This window comes from Geotrypetes seraphini, chromosome 1 (genome assembly GCF_902459505.1).
Source record: "Geotrypetes seraphini chromosome 1, aGeoSer1.1, whole genome shotgun sequence".
NCBI classification, from domain to species: domain Eukaryota; kingdom Metazoa; phylum Chordata; class Amphibia; order Gymnophiona; family Dermophiidae; genus Geotrypetes; species Geotrypetes seraphini.
The window spans coordinates 516,727,097-516,747,459 of NC_047084.1; positions in this window are offsets into that span (position 1 = coordinate 516,727,097).

Consider the following 20,363-nt stretch of genomic DNA (forward strand, 5'->3'; position numbering starts at 1 on the left):
ATTTTGCGGAGGCCGTTTTCCCCTTCATGCCCCCGCAGGTCGGTTTTAAAAAGTGCCAGCGGTGTGCACGCCCGATCTCCCTCACTGACCCACACAATTGGTGTTTGCAGTGTTTGGGTCCGGAGCATCGGGCGGACTCCTGCACCCGCTGTGCCACTCTTCAAAAGAGAACCCTTAAAAACCGAAGAATTCAACAAACTCTCCTCTTCGGCACCGGGTCGGCGATGGACTCCTCGACATCAACAACGGTACCACAGAAATCGGCACCGTCTACCTCGACACCGCCCGACCCCACATCGGCGTCTCTGGCGCCAGGTAAGCCGGCTAAGAAGCCTTCCTCTTCCCTCGAGCGCCCTCCTACTACGGTGGCGACGCCGACCTTGCCGGCATCGCACCGGTCCCGCAAGCGCTCCGCCCCGATCTCGGTGAGTGCCTCGTCATCGGCCTCCTCATCGCCGGGGCGTGGAGCGGCATCTAAGGAACCGAAGAAAAAGAAAGCGGTTCCGATGCCACCCCTAGATGACCGTATCTCGGCCATCTTAAAGGCTCAACTCCAGGAACAATTGCAGCAGCAGCTCAAACACCTGTTGCCCACTATCCTGGCACCGCTCCTTCCGGTACCAGACCGGCCCGAGCCCCATACCGAGCCCCCGGTATCCACCCCTTCGGTACCAATCAATACTTCCATGCCGATTCTTTCGGCTGAGCAGCTTCATGCCCATCCAGTGGTGCACTCCCATACCACATCGGATCCTCCTCGGCACCAAGCAGTGCGTCATTCTTCCCGGGACCGGGATCGACGCCGGTCTTCCTCTCCTGGTACCGTTTCGGTGCGGTCTGGAAAATCTTTATCCAAGACCCGCCATACCTCACCTTCCACCCCGGTGTCTCGACATGCACCAGAGGTCCGGGACCCTGACTTATGGGAGGAAACCCCTCTCGGTACCGAGGAGGATCCCTCCTCATCTGAGGAGGACCCATCTGCACCCGATGCCACCTCCAAACCGGAGCAGTCCTCATTTTCTAAATTTCTGAGGGAAATGTCTGCAGCCCTGTCCCTTCCTTTAGAATCTGACTCAAAGAAGTCCCAAGCCTTCCTGGAGGCTTTAGATTTCGAACAGCCTCCTAAAGAGTTCCTCAAGCTCCCCGTGCATGACATCCTACGGGAGACCTTTTACAAAAACTTAGAGAATCCCCTTACGGTACCGGGGGCTCCACGTAAACTGGACAACCTCTATCGAGTCATCCCTATTCCAGGGTTCGACAAGTCTCAATTGCCCCATGAGTCCCTTCTTGTTGAATCCACCTTGAAAAAGACTCAGGGCTCCAGTGTCTATGCCTCTACCCCTCCTGGCAGAGAGGGTAAGACCATGGACAAGTTTGGCAAGAGGCTCTACCAGAATGCCATGCTGGCCAACAGGGCAAATAATTATTCATTCCATTTTTCATTTTACATGAAACATTTGGTTCAGCAGCTGTCTGCCCTTCAGAAATACCTCCCGGAGCGCAAGGTCCCGCTGTTCCAACAGCACATCTCTGGCCTTCTTCAGCTGCGCAAGTTTATGGTCCGCTCGATATACGACTCATTCGAGCTCACCTCCCGTGCCTCTGCCATGGCCGTTGCCATGCGCCGCTTGGCCTGGCTGAGAGTCTCCGACCTGGACATCAACCACCAGGACCGTCTAGCCAATGCCCCCTGTCTCGGGGATGAACTTTTTGGAGAGTCACTGGATTCCACCACCCAGAAACTCTCCGCCCATGAAACAAGGTGGGACACCCTGATCAAACCAAAAAAGAAGGCTCCGCCTGCCCGACCTTATCGACCTCAGTCATCTTATCAGCGCAGGTTCTCAGCCAGGCCACTCAATCCGCCTCCTCAACAACCTCGGCGGCCCCGTCAACAGCAGCACCATGCCCAGGCTCGTTCTCAGGCCACTCAACCCTCCAAGCCTCTTCAGCCTGCTAAGCAATCCCAGCCCTTTTGACTCTTCTCTCCAGGGCATAGCCAGTCATCCACCCTCGCTACCTCTTCCACAACCAATCGGAGGTCGTCTCACCATATTCTCCAGCCGTTGGGAGGTCATCACATCGGACCAGTGGGTCCTCAACATCATCCGCCACGGCTACTCTCTCAATTTCCAGACTCTTCCACCGGACAATCTTCCCGTGGAGTCTGCTTCACACCCATCTCAAACCCCCCTCCTCCTGAGGGAGGTTCAATCCCTCCTCCTTCTCAATGCCATCGAAGAAGTACCTCCAGATCAAAGGGGTCAGGGATTCTACTCCCGCTACTTCCTGGTACCCAAAAAGACGGGAGACCTCCGTCCCATTCTCGATCTCAGGGACCTCAACAAGTGTCTGGTCAAGGAGAAGTTCAGAATGCTCTCCCTTGCCACGCTCTACCCTCTTCTTTCTCAACACGACTGGCTATGTTCCCTGGACCTCAAAGAGGCCTACACTCACATCTCCATCAATCAGAATTCTCGCCGCTACCTGCGGTTCCAGGTGCTGCACCACCACTATCAGTACAAGGTGCTACCGTTCGGCCTCGCTTCCTCACCCAGGGTCTTCACCAAGTGCCTTATAGTAGTGGCGGCCTTTCTCAGGTCTCACAACCTTCAGGTGTTCCCCTATTTGGACGATTGGTTGGTGAAAGCACCTACGTCTCAACTTGTGCTACAGGCTACTCATCACACCATCTCTCTCCTCCACCTCCTGGGGTTCGAGATCAACTACCCCAAGTCGCATCTGCTTCCCACCCAGCGACTTCAGTTCATTGGAGCAGTTCTGGACACCACACTAATGAGGGCTTTTCTCCCCTCCGATCGTCAGCAAACCCTGCTCCACCTCTGTCGTCAGGTGCTTCTGCATCCCTCCATTCCTGCCCGTCAGATGATGGTCCTCCTGGGTCACATGGCCTCGACGGTGCATGTCCTTCCTCTGGCACGTCTCCACCTTCGCACACCTCAGTGGACCCTCACCAACCAATGGTCACAGACTACAGATCTTCTTTCTCATCCCATCTCTGTGACATCATCTCTTCAGCAATCTCTCCAATGGTGGTTGAACTCCTCAAATCTTTCCAGGGGTCTTCTTTTTCATCTACCCCCTCACTCTATGATCATCACCACGGATGCATCCCCCTATGCGTGGGGAGCTCACCTGGGAGATCTCCGCACCCAGGGACTTTGGACCCCACAGGAGCGTCGTCATCACATAAATTTCCTGGAACTCAGAGCCATGTTCTACGCCCTCAAGGCTTTCCAACATCTCCTCTGCCCTCAAGTCCTCCTCCTGTGCACAGACAATCAAGTCGCCATGTACTACATAAACAAGCAAGGCGGCACCGGATCTCGCCCCCTTTGTTTGGAGGCTCTGCGCATCTGGACCTGGGCCACAGACTCTCTTTCTCAGGGCGGTATATATCCAGGGCGAACAGAACTCCCTGGCCGACAATCTCAGCCGCATCCTTCAACCTCACGAGTGGACGTTGGACCCTCCGACTCTGCTCTCCATCTTTGCTCGATGGGGCACGCCGCAGGTGGACCTCTTTGCAGCACCTCACAATCATCAACTGCCCCTCTTCTGTTCCAGATTCTTCTCTCCTCACCGTCTGTCCCCGGATGCATTCCTGCTCGATTGGAGGGACCGGTTCCTGTATGCCTTCCCTCCACTTCCTCTGATGTTGCGGACCTTGTCCAAGCTCCGCAGGGACAACGCCACCATGATTCTCATCGCCCCTCGGTGGCCTCGACAACACTGGTTCTCCCTCCTGCTCCAACTCAGCTCCAGGGAGCCCATTCCTCTTCCTGTGTTTCCTACTCTACTTACACAGCAGCATCAGTCTCTACTGCATCCCAATCTGTCTTCGCTCCACCTGACAGCTTGGTTTCTCTCGGGCTGACCTCTCCAGAGAATCTATCTCAGCCGGTCCGCCTCGTCTTGAACGCCTCCAGGAAACCGGCCACCCTCCAATGTTACCATCAGAAATGGACCAGATTCTCCTCGTGGTGTCTCCGGCATCATCAGGAACCCACCTCCTTAGCGGTGGAAACTGTATTGGAATATTTGCTCTCGCTGTCCAACGCTGGCCTCAAAACTACCTCCATCAGAGTCCACCTCAGTGCCATCACTGCGTTTCATGAGCCTATCCTCGGAAAACCCCTCACGGCTCATCCTCTGGTTTCCAGATTTATGAGAGGGCTCTTCAATATCAAGCCGCCTCTCAAGCCTCCTCCTGTCGTCTGGGACCTGAATGTAGTTCTCTCAGCACTCATGAAACCTCCGTTTGAGCCTCTTGCCACAACTTCGCTCAGGCTCCTTACCTGGAAGGTGCTTTTCCTAATTGCCATCACCTCTGCCAGGAGGGTTAGCGAACTGCATGCACTGGTTGCCGACCCACCGTTCACTGTTTTTCACCATGACAAGGTTGTTCTGCGTACCCACCCTAAATTCCTTCCCAAGGTGGTCTCGGCTTTTCACCTCAACCAGTCCATTGTGCTGCCCGTCTTCTTCCCTAAGCCTCACTCGCATCCTGGGGAACAGGCGTTGCACACGCTGGATTGTAAGCGTGCCCTTGCTTACTACCTTGATCGTACCAGAGCTCAACGAACATCCCCTCAGCTATTTTTGTCTTTCGATCCCAACCGTTTGGGTCGTCCTGTCTCCAAACGGACACTTTCAAATTGGCTTGCTGCCTGTATTGCATTCTGCTATGCTCGGGCCGGTCTCTCACTGGAAGGTGCTGTCACGGCCCACAGAGTCCGAGCTATGGCTGCTTCTGTAGCTTTCCTCCGTTCCACGCCCATCGAGGAAATCTGCAAGGCGGCCACTTGGTCCTCAGTTCACACGTTCACTACTCACTACTGTCTGGATGCGTTCTCCAGACGGGATGGACACTTCGGCCAATCTGTGTTACAACATTTATTTTCCTAATGGCCAACCATCCCTCCTCCCTCTCCGTTAGCTTGGAGGTCACCCATGTGTTAAGAATATGCTGCCTGCTTGTCCTGGGATAAAGCACAGTTACTTACCGTAACAGGTGTTATCCAGGGACAGCAGGCAGATATTCTTACGTCCCACCCACCTCCCCGGGTTGGCTTCTTAGCTGGCTTATCCTAACTGGGGACCACGCACTCCTCCGTCGGGCGGGAAGGCACTCGCGCACGCGCGGTGCGGCCAACTAGAAACTTCTAGTTAAAAAGGTCCGTACCGAGGGCTCCGTCAGTGACGTCACCCATGTGTTAAGAATATCTGCCTGCTGTCCCTGGATAACACCTGTTACGGTAAGTAACTGTGCTATTTATTCACTGCCTTTTTCATGAAGAGATTCACCCAGAGTGGTTTATAATGATTGAAGAGTAATTGGGTACTTGGGTATTTTCCCTACCTGTCCTAGTGGACTCACAATTTAGCTGTGGTGCCTGGGGCAATGGGTGGCTGGGTGGCTTGCCCAGGGTCATGGCTGGACAGACTGAGATTGAACTCACAAATTTGTCCCCGTCCCCATCCCCGCAGGAACACAATATCCCCATCCCGTCCCTGCCCCTGCCCCATTCCTGTAAACTCTGCCTTAACCGCACAAGCCTCAGGGGGTTGATCTGGCAGCTCTAACCATTAGGCCACTCCTCCGCTCCATGTCAGCTGTCTGCCTGTGTAGTAGATCTTGTAGAAGATCTAAGTCCAACACAGCAGACAAACATTACTCTGCAAGATCATAATTCTGTGATGTTTATAAATTAGCCTTTTTGACAATTAACTAGCCCTTCCTTTATTGTCTTTCCCCTATTCATTCCTTTATTTAATGAAATTGTAGTTCCACCCTTCTTACCTGAATTTCTAGTTTGTCGTGGTCTATGTCCGTGTACTATGTCTCTCTATGCAATTAATTTTGAAAATGTAAATCGCTTTGAAATTTTTTATAAGCGTTTTATCAAATTTTTTTTAAATTCTTTATTGATTTTTAATCAAAAACAGTGTCATACAAATGAAAGAACAAAAGATATTCCACATATTCCACTATTATCTATACAGGTAACATAAATATCATTCAATAATTTCATTTTCCTGCATATAAAAATATGCATATATATATAATATATAATAATATATAATAATCCCTACTGTCTTCCTTGATTTCAAGGGTTCAACAACTTCACTCTCGAAACAAGTTCGCCGACCTCCTACAATTTGACCTTTCCGCTGCTTTCGACGTTGTTCACCATGATATTCTTGTTTACCAACTCTCTGAGATAGGTATCAACTCCACAGTCCTAGGTTGGTTCTCTAAATTCCTCCGCTCTCGTTCTTACATTGTTAACATGAATGGCACCTCATCCTCCCCCTGGAAACTGAATTGTGGAGTCCCGCAAGGCTCTCCACTATCCCCTATCCTTTTCAACATCTATATGTCCTCCCTAAAACTCCTCCACCTATCCCCCCTTGAAACAATTTACACTTATGCAGACGACATCCTCGTCCTCCTCGAGACCGATTCGAACCTCACCGACCTGTCTAAGAACATATCCTCTTGTATAATGAACCTACAATCCTGGGCCCACACTGTGCAAATGAAATTGAATGAGTCCAAAACAAGACTTCTTTGGCTCGGTCCAAAACTAGATCACCTACCAACCTCCATCCCACTACCCTCTGGCTCCTCTCTGCAGCTTGAGTTTTCGAGCAAGGTCTTGGGCATCATCATTGATTCCACATTGTCCTTCAATGACCACCTCCAATCCTTGGTAAAAAAATGCTTTTTCGGCCTTCACATGCTGAGGAAAGTTAGATCCTGCTTCCATCAAAAACATTTTACCCTCCTTGTCCAATCCATCATCCTCTCCAGATTGGACTATTGCAACTCTATCTACTTAAGCCTAACTAAGAAAAACCTCCACAGACTCCAACGGATTCAGAATGCCGCGGCCAAGCTCATCTTCGCTAAAAGTAAATTTGACCATGTCTCCCCACTCCTGGCCAAGCTCCACTGGCTTCCGATAATCGCCAGGGTCCACTATAAATGCACCTGTTTAACTTTCAAAATCCTATATGGTATCCTCCCTCCCTTTATCCCTCTTTCTTGGAATTCCTCAAACCCTAATACCACCAGATCCTCCCACAAATTAAAACTATCCTTCCCCTCGCTAAAAGGCATTTCCCACACAGGAAAGCTAGGGACCTCCCTCCAGTTCAAAATCACTGAGCTCTGGAACAACCTTACCTCCCCTCTTCGGAACTTGAGCTCTCTCCAAGTTTTCCGCAAACATCTGAAAACCTGGCTTTTCTCAAAAAATGTAAGTCTCCCTCCAACTTAGGAATCAAGGAAACTCTTATATCTTGGCATCCCAAGTCCTCTAAATTTTCTTCACACTTCTACTTCTAACCCTCTGTTGTAGTTCCTTCCTATTTCTCCTACTGTAAACCGCGTCGAGCTCTACGAACGTGGAGATGATGCGGTATACAAACCTAAGGATTAGATTAGATTAGATTAGATCATAATATATCCTAATATACAACACAAATAAAGAATAAAATTACCCAAATATCACTATCAATATTTATTCCCCTCCCTCCAACCCCACCCACCCACCCCCCTGGATGTGTATAGATAAATAAACCAAAGAAAAGAAGAGATGTGATGAAAATACATTATTATGTTTTTACAAATTTAGTCAATGGGCTCCAAATTTTATTAAATACCTCACTAAAACCCCTACATTCTGCATTAATTTGTTCGTATCTGTATGTAGTACACACATTCACCCACCAAAATGTATAATTAATTCTATCATGGTTTTCCCAATTACTTGTAATCAATTGAATGGCTATACCTGTTAGGATCATAAATAGACGACTCTTATATTTATCTAGAGTGGGTTTCACATGTAAAATTGTTCCACAAATTATAGCCTCATATGACATTGGAACATTTGAATCTAGTACTAAATTTATTTTTCCCCAATTGGCTTCCAATATATTAATATAAACGAACAATACAACAGATGATCCAAAGTCCCTATACCAGTATGACAATGGCAGCATCTATTAAACTTAGAATTATCTATTTTATTTAATCGAACTGGGGTCCAGAAAATCCTATGTAACAAAAGTAACCATGTCTCATAGATGCTGACGCTGTACATTTCAATCTCCAAGTCCAAATTCGTGGCCAATGAGACACAGAAATATACTGTTTTATCTCGATGCTCCAGATGTCTCTAAGACTATGTTTTGGCTTTTTATTCAAAAATCCAAAAATCAATTTGTACCACTGAGCAGCCTGATGACCTACTAAATCAGTTTGGTAGCAAAGGATTTGCAGGCTAAAATATGTTTTCAAATTTTTCCATTCAGGGAACCCACTCTGAATAGCCTGCTTCAACTGCAACCACCTATATTGTTGAGATTTTAAAATTCCAAATGACTGTTGCAATTGTGAAAAATCAAGCAGATTCCCATTAGACATAACGTCATCTAATGTCCGAATACCTGCCTGAAGGAGATGAAGGATATATGAAGTAAGAAAAAAATTCATAAATAAAATGACATGAAATGAAACGATACGGAAGAGTTATGTTGAATGAGATAAACCTGAAGGAGAACAATTAGATGAATTGAGATTATGAAGTAGGGGTTGGCTTCAAGTTTCAAAGATGGCATGCTGATTCTTTAAAGTAAATGTGTACCCCATACCAAAATAATTAATGTAGCTTTTTAAACTAATAATTTTTTAAGGATTAATTTAATTAATCAAATTTGGAAGTATTTATATGAGAAGATTAATGTAGGTTCAATAAGTTTTATAAAAAAAGTTAATTAATTAATAAATTAAATAAGTTGGTAGGGAAGTGGGGAATAAGCCGGTGATGTTATACAGAGGCAAAAGAACGCTTCATTCTTTTCTTGAAGAAGTCCCAATATGGGAAAGATGTACGCCTAAGTCTGAGGCTTGTCCCCGTAATAGTTAAATTAAAATAATTTAATTAAATGTTATGATTTAATGAGTAAATTTAGAATCAGTGTTCATTTTTGATTTTTTTGTAAATGGTCCTTAGTGTCAAAAATCAAGCATCCTTTTTTTTTTCTTTTTAAATTAACCTTAACTATCTCTTCACTCATATTTTTCTTGTGATGTTGAAGTATGTGATTAAAGGCTCCTTTTACAAAGCTGCAGTAGTGATTCCTCTGCGGCAAATGCAGTGCAGCCTATTCATTTCCTGTGGGCTGCTTTGCATTTGCCGTGCTTGTACTTACGTCTGTGGCTTTGTAAAAGGGGATCCCAAATTCTGCATTTCAGCTGATAAATATTTCAGCAGTGCACATCTTTAATCACTGTTAACGGTACTTGCATAGTTTCAAGTTTATTAGGATTTTATACACCGCCTATCAAGGTTATCTAAGCGGATTTTACCATCAGGTACTCAAGCATTTTCCCTATCTGTCCCGGTGGGCTCACAATCTATCTGACATACCTGAGGCTATGGAAGATTAAGTGACTTGCCCAGGGTCACAAGGAGCAGCGCGGGGTTTGAACCCACAACCCCAGGGTGCTGAGGCTGTAGACCCAACCACTGCACCACACACTCTTCCATAAACTTGTCCTACTTGTGTTATGTTATGTGTATTAATATATCCCCACCGAATCCTCATGAATCATAATTTGAGGTGCTCCTGCCCTCTATGTAACGATATGCTACCGTGTTTCCCCGAAAATAAGCTCTAGCATGACTTTTAAAAATGCTCCTAATATAAGCCCTACCCCAAAAATAAGCCCTAGTTATGATTGATCCCCGAATCCCCCCCAAAAAATGTCCCCAACACTCCCTGGCTCCATCCCTGACATTAGTGCTGAAAAATCGTACTCGTCAATTCAGCAACCCCCACCCCTGCTGCTTTAGGAGGCCTCGGAGCGGAGGTATGTCAGTCTCACGGTGGGAAGGTCGGTGGGATTCTGCTGCACAGGGGGATGGGAGGGAAGTAGGGATAGAAAGATGCTGCACATGGGGGGGAAGAAAGGAAAGAGGAAGAATTGGGATAGAGGAGAGGAAGGGAGAGATGAAAAAAATAAAACATCCCTGAAAATAAGCCCTAGTGCATTTTTTGGACCCAAAATTAATATGACACTGTCTTTTTTTCGGGGAAACACGGTAGCATATCGTTACATAGAGGGCAGGAGCAAGACTGGTAAAAGGTAGGGGGCTAGGGCAGGGCAGGGGCAAGATTGGTTGGAGGTGGGGTGGGGTCACATATCCCTTTTTTTGACTTCACAAATTTATTAACCCTATCCAAGCCAAAAGTGTCAAATTTCAATAGTATTTTAGAAAAGGATTACTCCTGGATGAATGCTGAACAACTGTGCAGAATTCCCCAGCTACCACAGAGTTCTACACTTCTGCAGAATTCTGTGAAAGTGCCGCCATTGGGTCTGTCCACAGTCTGCAGGAGAAGAAGGAATTGAACTGCTCCACACAAACAGCCAGGTCTAAGCGGGCAGAAGAGGAGGAAGTGACTCGATGTGCAGTATTTCTCTTCCTCCTCCTCCTGCTGCACAATCTCTGCAGGGGAATGGAGAGAGAGCAGCTGATGCTGAGTATGCCAAGAGGAGGAGGGGGGGTGACAGAGCAACATGGGTATGCCAGGAGGAGGAAGAAAAAAACAGTGTCTAAGGGAGGGTGAGGGCAGAGGAAGATGAGTGTGCCAAGGGGATGAGGGCAGATCAAGGTGACAGTATGCCCTGGGGGAAGGCAGAGAAATGTCAGCAGCAAGCCCAGTCACTGGCTCTATCGCACATCATAGCCAGTCAACCCCAATATTCATTGGCTGACTGGCTAAGTTTAGCATGACAATCTTTCGCCGCTATGACTTAGCTGGTCAGCAAATGAATATTGGCTTGGCTGGCTATGCCAAACGCCTTTGAATATAGGCAGGGAATTCCATGCCAGTTGCCGCATACAGCCCAGCATTGAATTTCTAGGTTCACCACTAACCACAGCAAGTAGCTTCCCATGGTCGAAAAATGCTTCCCATGGTCAAAAAATCACTCCATTGCCTTTTCAGTGTTGCTAAGATTGGAAAAGAATGTCCTTTTAGCTTTGACCAATCTCTCACTCATGACTTTCAGACCCCCCACCCCCACCCCTGGTATCCTGTTAGAACCAGATGCAGCAACTCAGCAAGAAAGGCTAGATTCCTCTGTGTCGCATGGGAGGACTTCAACAGCTATTAAAGTAGATCAATCTTTGCTTCTAGGTCATCAAATTCCATCTTAGTGAGCGGCTAGGAATAAAGCTACCCTGGTGCCAAGTAAATCCACTGCTGGAAGTCAAGAATCTCCACTGCAGCCAGAGTTTACGAAGATTGTATTGCAGAGACCCTCAATTTTTACCCTGGACTGCTGTTGTGGAGTTGGGTAAAGATCTTTCTCTTCAACTTTTCAATATGAATGCCAATGTCCAACTTAATTCTGCTGATATCATGAAATGTTGAAACCAGTTAAAATAGACTGTAGCTACTTTGAATGATCAATCTGTTCTGATGAAAAATATTCAACAGCTAGAATCATCATTATTAAAAGAGAATACACAGTTGAAATGTTGAATTGAAGGTTTGGAGAATAATGGAAGATATGCTAATTTGAGACTAATTAATTTTCCTCAGTTGCCTCTGGTAACTCCTAGAGATATGAGTAGGTGTTACCTCAAGGAAATATTGCACATCCTGGATGATTCTTATCCCCCAGCGTCTCAAATATATTATTTGCCATCAGGGAAAAAGACTTTAAAAGAAATAAGGAGATTTAGCAACAGATATTGATGTATGGAATGTCTCTGGAATTCATGCAACATCTGACTTGGACTTGGTTACACTGGCTCTGATGATATTTACTTTTTTCATTGCCTTCAGATCGATATTGGCTGTTAATTAATTTATTTTTTAAAAGATGTTCCATTTCTGGTTTGTAAGATCAGGATATTTCTTGATCTTACCAAAGAAACCAAGAGCAGAAGGAAAAGTTCTTGTCTTTTAAAAACCAAATGGTGTCCAGTTGGGGGTGCTGTTTTTCTTACAGCATCCAATACGTGTATTGTTAAACTGGTCAGTTAAGTATCCCCCTCCTTTACAAAGCCGCACTAGTGTTTTTGGCACTGGCCGCGGCAGTAACAGCTTGGACACTAATAGGAATTCTATGAGCGTCTGAGAAGTTATCACGGTGGCCGGCACTAAAAACGCTAGTGCGGCATTGTAAAGGAGGGGGTATGTGTTTTTTGAACCTATACAGCTCTACACATTTATTTGTAGCAGAAAGGTACAGTCCAGCTCTCTGGGAAGAGAAGTAGTTTAAAAAAAAAAAATCCACATTTAGATGTTTATAAGGGACCATCTCTGCAAGTATCTTATTGATCTTATTTTCTTACTTTTTTGTTTATATTGTGGACTTATTTATAAAAATGATTTTTCACTGATCAATGTTAGAGGAAAACATTTTATACTGAAAGGCATAATGAGGTGGCACGTCTCATTCATTGGAAACATTGTAAGCATTACATCAATGTACCAGAAAAAATTGGAAAAACAAAGAGGATATGATTACCTGGGGCATCTCCCACCCTACTGATAAAAAACTGGATGCCAAAAAATCAGATATAGTAGTAAAAGAGAAAAACACAAGAATGGCATTGATTGGTGTTGGTCCCTAGTGATTATTCAGAGAATCACGTGAAGAGAGGGAAGATCCTCAAGTACCAAGAAATATAGTCTGAGACTAATATAATGTGGCAGATAGATACAGAAATATTTCTGGTTGTTTTGGGTGCTATAGAATTTATTAAAAAGAACTTCCAAGCACACCTACCTATATATGTTACCTCATGAACTCCAGAAAGAAGCTCTCTTTGGCACAATGCAAGTACATCAGCAAGTGTTAGTAAATTTGAGAGGCTGAGATCATGCTCCACATGCCCTGGTTTAGGAGTGGGGTTCATTCCTGTCATGATATGCACAAAACTAACCCCCTTGGAGAACTTACCCAGGAATTTATTATTTTCCATCTTAGGCCCTCCTTTACAAAGCCATGTTAGTGTTTTTAGTGCCGATTGTGGCGGTAAGAACCCCAACGCTCGTATGAATTCTATGAGCAATGGAGGTCTTCCCGCCATGGCCGGTGCTAAAAACGCTAGCATGGCTTTGTAAAGGAGGAGGTAAATATGCAATTTTCTATGAAATAAATTCACCAAGTAATGTCACCTCTTTCCTGTTTAATTCTTCTTCCAATGAGCCCATGAGGACATTAAATAATATTAGAGACAAAGGGGACCATTGAGACACTCCAGAAGTTATACTCCATGATTCTGATAATGTTTCCAACATATTGACTCAATAAGTCCTGTTAGATAGAAAACCTTTAAATCAGGTCCAAACATTGCCAGTTATCTCAAAGTTGTCTAGAATCCCTGGCAGTAAATCATAATTTTCAAGATCAAAAACACTGAAAAGCTCAACCTATTACTACTGCTTATCATTTCTCAGCCCAACCAACAAAGTTGGGGCAGTCTCCATTGAGGGCAATACATTTAGGGCTCCTTTTACAAAGCTGCGCTAGTGGTTTTAGTGTGCGCTAGACACTAAAGCCAGCATTGAGCTTTTAGTTCTAGCCGCGTAGTGCTGGTTTAGCGCGCGCTAAAAATGCTATCACAGCTTTGTAAAAGGAGCCCTTAGTCCAGCGATTTTCCACTTTTTTTGTTCCATACTTTTCCAACGTAATGATAAAAGTAGAAAATCACTGGAATAAGTATTTAGCATTCGATGGACGACTGACCCAACTTTGTTGGTTGGACTGAGAACTTTTCATCAGCTCCTCGTAGATATTTTCCTGTTTCTGGAGGACTCACAATTCCAAAATTTAAAAAAAAAAAAACCCAACAAAAAAATTGAAGTGGCTTTTGAGTCTGAGTCCCTTAGTTTATAGTCCACTGCACTCACCACTAGGCTACTCCCGACTTGCTCTCTCTTCTGTTGAGAATGTCCATAATACCTGAGGCTATCACAGAGCCTAGTATCTCCTTTTGGATTCATTTTCAGGGAAGAGTGAGGGGAACCGCAGGTCCTGGGGGGATTAAGGAGTATCTTTGCCTTAATTTATTTCAAAATTTATATACTGCATAAAAACTATGCATACATATTAAAAATACTAAAACGTGTTTTGACAGAACAAACATAATAAAACATTAACTAACAGTGTCATTATTAAAACCTTTTTCTAAATTCATCTTACCAGATGGAAAGACAAAATCCCATAAAAACATTTACAGGCGGTAAGGCTTCAACAGCACATAGCATTAGCACATGAAGGCATTGACAAATAATTGTGTTTTCAACATTTTCTTAAAGTTCGGTCTCCCATCACAGAATCGCAGAATACCAGGCAGCGCATTCCAAAGCTTGGCACCTGCTACAGACAGCGAGCTCATTCAGGATACCATTTTGTAATCTGGAAGTGCCTGAAACAGGTCTAAGTTTCAAGTTTATTAATACATTTGATGAATCGCCTATTAAAATTACTAAGCGATGTACAAAATCCAAGTAAAGAGTAATAAAGAGAAACTAACAATTTAACAATATAATTACATAAAATACAAACATGAGTCAGGGGGAAAAAGTAAAAGTTACAATTTTCAATTTTTGGTAGAAAAAAGGAAAAAACAAGGAGGTAAGGGGGAGTTAAACCATAGCACGGTTAGAAACCTCTCTAAAAAAATTTTTAAAAAAATTTTAGATATTAAAAGCATCTTTAAACAGGTAGGTTTTTAAAGATTTTTTAAATCTTGTGACGTCATTTTCAATTCTAATATATTGAGGCAGAGCGTTCCACCATTGAGGTCCCATCACAGTGAACATATCAGATCTTCTTGTTCCTATAATTTTCAGAGAGGGAACTGAAAGGAGATTTTGACCAGATGAACGAAGTGGGCGTTGAGTACTGTGTGGGATTAGAGATCTAGATATAAATTGAGGTTCATTGGATGCTAGTGTTTTGAAAATAAGCAACATTATTTTAAAGATAATCCTATGACCGATTGGAAGCCAATGAGCGTCTATCAGCAATGGTGAGACGTGGTCATATTTCCTCGCGTTAAATATTAATTTGATCTCCGTATTTTGTATTAACTGAAGTCTCCTTTTTTGTCTAAATAAGGACATCCTTCTTTGTAGACATGTATGTTTCTTCCCTTGGATGTCCAGATCTCAGACCCTCCCTAATAGGGTTGCCAGATTTTATCTTCGAAAGAAGAGGATGCGTGGCCCTGTCCTGTTCCACCCTGGCCTGGCCCTGTTCTGCCCCTTAACCCTGGCCCCACAAAAACCTCATCTCTTCAGGCCCACATCTGGAGGAACTCTGCACATGTGTGGATGTGACGCAATGACATCGCACGCATATGTGCCGGTATGTGTGGATGAAACTCGCTTTGATAAACGAGCATTTTGGATTACGAGCATGCTCCTGGAACGGATTATGCTCGTAATCCAAGGTACCACTGTACTTGGATGTTTCAAGCAGATGGACATCCATTTCGGCCTTTTGAGATACCCTTGTGCTTCAAAAATAAATAATACCGTTTTAGTGTTGAAGCATTTTCTAACACAGGATTGAGATACATGAAGTACGTCAAACATTTTCACACATTCAGACAACTGCAGTGCAAGCAGCCCCTCCATTACCTTTACTATGAAAGGAAGAGAAGCAACAGGTCTATAGCTGGTATTAGTGCTTATTTCTATATTTAGATTCTTCAGAATCAGGGTCAGAACCATAGTCCCTATAGAAATAAACAAGTTACCTTTCACAAATTTCTCCTCTAGCTACTCTGTGAGCCTTGATGAAGTTACAGGGAGATACTTTTAAAAACCAATAGGAGGAGAATAGTTCAGCTCTAGAATGCTTTACCAGAGGATGTGGTAAGAGCAGTTAACGTAGCTGGTTTTATAAAATACTAGCTGATGTCCCGGCGTTGCACGGGTATTTAATTATAGCAATAACCCTGTAAATGGATTCAAATACTTTATAGTGGTGAATGAAATTATTTTTTTACAGCTTAATAAAAAGTACAATATTCAAATTATAATGTGAAATATTTGACAAAATGAATACAATACAACTAACGCAAAACGTGATTATAAACAACAATTTTAGTTTCACCTCCTGAAACAAGAACATATAAATTGTTGGGTGAACCCACCCTTGAGCAAGCAACATAGAGTTGTGGGCCGCGAGACCCCCAGAACATAGCAGCCCAGGTAGGGATGGACCTGCATACAAAGTTTTGTTCAAATCGGTCAAGCCGTTTTTGAATTACTGTGAGAATGGCAGCTTTTTACATTTTTTCCATTGACATGAATGGGTGAAATCTGATTTTCTGTTTGTAGCTCCGCCCACATGTGCATTTGGGCCGCGAGACCCCCCAGAACATATCACCCCAGGTAGTGAGGGATCTGCATACCGAGTTTCGTTCAAATCGGTCAAGCCGTTTTTGAATTACTGTGAGAATGGCAGCTTTTTACTTTTTTCCCATTGACATGAATGGGTGAAATCTGATGTTCTGTTTGTAGCTTCGCCCACGTGTGCAGGTGGGCTGGGAGAGCCCCAGAACATATCACCCCAGCTAGTTGGAATTACTGTGAGAATGGCAGCTTTATACAATTTTTTCATTGACATGAATGGGTGAAATCTGATTTTAGGTTTGTAGCTCCGCCCACGTGTGCAGGTGGGCCGCGAGACCCCCAGAACATATCACCCCAGGTAGTGAGGGATCTGCATACCAAGTTTCGTTCAAATTGGTCAAGCTGTTTTTGAATTACTGTGAGAATGGCAGCATTTTACTTTTATTCCATTGAAATGAATGGGTGAAATCTGATGTTCTGTTTGTAGCGCCGCCCACGTGTGCAGGTGGGCCGCGAGACCCCCAGAACATATCACCCCAGGTAGTTGGAATTACTGTGAGAATGGCAGCTTTATACAATTTTTTCATTGACATGAATGGGTGAAATCTGATTTTGTTTCTAGCTCCGCCCACGTGTGCAGGTGGGCCGCAAGACCCCCAGAACATATCACCCCAGGTAGTGAGGGATCTGCATACCAAGTTTCGTTCAAATCGGTCAAGCCGTTTTTGAATTACTGTGAGAATGGCAGCTTTTTACATTTTTTCCATTGACATGAATGGGTGAAATCTGATTTTCTGTTTGTAGCTCCGCCCACGTGTGCAGGTGGGCCGCGAGACCCCCAGAACATATCATCCCAGGTAGTGAGGGATCTGCATACCAAGTTTCGTTCAAATCGGTCAAGCCGTTTTTGCGTGATCGCGGCACATACACACATACATACCTCCGATTTTATATATATAGATTTGGACAAGTTCCTGGAGGAAAAGTCCATATTCTGCTATTGAGACAGACATGGAGGAAACCACTGCTTGCCCCGGATCAACAGCATTGAATGTTGCTACTATTTGGGGTTTAGCCAGGTACTTGTGATCTGGATTGGCCACCATGAAGACGGGATTTGGGGCTAGAAGAACCATTGGTTTGACCCAGTAAGCTATTCTTATGTTATGTTCTCTATATGAATGCATCAGAATGTATTTATTTATTTATTTTAATTCATTTATTATCTGCTTATAATCTAAGTGGCTTACAATAAAAACATTCATAGAAGCCCCTTTCATGTAGGGCAATTTTCTTAAGATACAATGTGAAGATGCAAATTTCTTCATGATTTATTCCATTTAAAATGGCACCTGGGTATAAGTACAAACTTTCAGCTAAACTGACCAATAGGATCAATTCTGATGTCACATCATATCTCTCTATTCCAGTCATAACACAGGAAGCCATTTTAATTCTTCATTTAGTCTGTAAGATTCTTGTAAAGTCATCAAGAGTGCAAGTCCAGAACTGTTCCTTTATAAACTAGGCTTCAAATAGGTGCCATAAAATCAGACTGTAAAAGACTGAAAATTGAAGGTCATTGAACACCTGACCTAGGCACCTCAGTATTAGGCTCATAAATTCAGCACAATTTCAACCATACTTAGGCTCTTTTTCAGTTCAGTTTAAAGACTTTTGTCGATTTTAATATACGAAAAGTACAACAAATGTTAACAAGGCAAGATATAGACAAGTTGTACAAAGGCATGGAATCATAGAATAATATCTATATAATACAACAAGCTGTACTATGCCTATCTGAAAGGAGAGTGTCAGCACAACCTGCAGCCCTAAACTTATACAGCAACCCAAGCACGAAGAGACATACCCCTGTAGAGATACAAGAGATGAGCCATGATAAAAGGTACAGTGGTACCTTGGATTACGAGCATAATCCGTTTCAGGAGCATGCTCATAATCCAAAATGCTCGTTTATCAAAGCGAGTTTCCCAAAAGGAAATAATGGAAACTCGCTTTGATACGTTCCCACCCCCCCGGCGCTGCTCTATCCCCCCCCCCCACAAGAACCGGCATTTCTCCCCCCGAAGGCCCCCCCCTGCGATTCGGCACCCCCCCTGCCGCATTCGGGCATCCCCCCCCCGCCGCTTCTTACTTTCATCTGGGCCTCGGCACCGGCATGTCCTGTGCGTTGGTGCCGGTGCCTGAAGATCGGACTCCTCTTCTTGCTAGGCCTTGAGCATCTGCGCATGCTCAAGGCCTGCGAGTTCACGCTCTCTCCAAGATTCTCGGAGATCTTGGAGAGAATGTGAACTCGCAGGCCTTGAGCATGCCTAGATGCTCAAGGCCCAGCATGAAGAGGAGTCCGATCTTCGGGCATCGGCACCAACGCACAGGACATGCCAGTGCCGGTGCCCAGGCCCAGATGAAAGTAAGAAGCGGCGGGGGGGGGTGCCCGATCGCAGCAGGGGGGTGCCGAATCGCGGGGGGCGCCGCTCACAAATCGAGGCACGCTCGGTTTCCGAGGTGCCGATTTTGCAAATGTTTTGCTCATCTTGCAAAACACTTGCAAACCGGTGCACTCGTAAACCGAGGTACCACTGTATATCTAAATCCTAACAACAACTGAATGACATCAACATGTATTGCAATAAAAGTTGACCATACTTAGGCTCTTAAGTTTTAGGCTAAACTTTGTCAAACTTAAATCCTACATTCACCCCATCTTTTACTAAGGTACGCTAACCAATTAGCGCGCGCTAAACGCTAACGCGTCCATAGACTAGCATGCACATGTTAGCGTTTAGCACGCGCTAATCGGTTAGCAGAGAACCTAAACTGCCCTTAGTGAAAGAGGGCCTAAGGCTGGCTATTTTCTCATTTACATATGAGTGCCTAACTTGCTTTCTTTGCCCGGGCCCTACCTCTGTTGCTGTCCATTTTTCAGTTATCTAAATTTACGTGCTCATCTCTATTCAATATTTGAAGGGGCAAAATTAGCTGTCTACTCTGTTTTAGGCATTTATAAGAACATATATAAAAGAACATAAGAGCTGCCATACCGGGTTAGATCGCAGGTCCATCAAGCCCAGTGTCCTGTTTCCAACAATGGCCAACACAGGTCACAAGTACCTGGCATTATTCCAAAGAGTAAAACATTTTATACAGCTTATCCTAGGAATAAGCGGTGAATATCCTCATATCCATCTAAATATAATGGCTTCTAGAATTCTCTTTTAGGAAGTTATCCTAACTTTTTTTTTTAATGTTGCTAAGCTAACTTCTTTCACTATATTCTCCAGCAATGAATTCCAGGGTTTAATTACATATTGAGTGAAGAAGTATTCCTTTGAAAATTGACCTCCAGGTGTTTTCATCAGCAATGCACCTAATAAGCAGAGTTCTGTCCCAGGAATCAGACCTAGGTCCTCTGCACAAGCCACCATGTTGATCCTCTCTAATATTCTTATAAGTGACATGAGCTAAACAATACCCTGGGTTTTTCCTCTTTACATATATGAACTAACAAAAAGTAAAACTGTAAAAAGGTCTCTGGATCCTTTCATTATGGTTTATGCTGCTCCCAGAAGATGATTCTATTCTATTTAATTCATTAGCCTTGGGACCTTAACAAAAAGTTCTTTTCCCCCTTCTAAAGGATTCATGCCCCGCCGCAACGAAAGGCCGGCGTCAGCTGACTTGCAACTTCCTGTTGTAGTCGCTGTGCCGGGACTCCTGCCTTCGCCGGGACTCCTGCCTTCCACCGCGTTTGCCTCCTGCCTTGTCTCCGCACCTCCAGACCAGCAGCGGCAGCTGTGTATGCTTTTAACTTCGGCACAGAGCTGCCCCTAATCAATAGTTTAGCGCGGTTTCATAAGGCAGCCTCGGGGCCTTTGCTAGGCCGGCCCACATCGCATCATCGAAGCGGG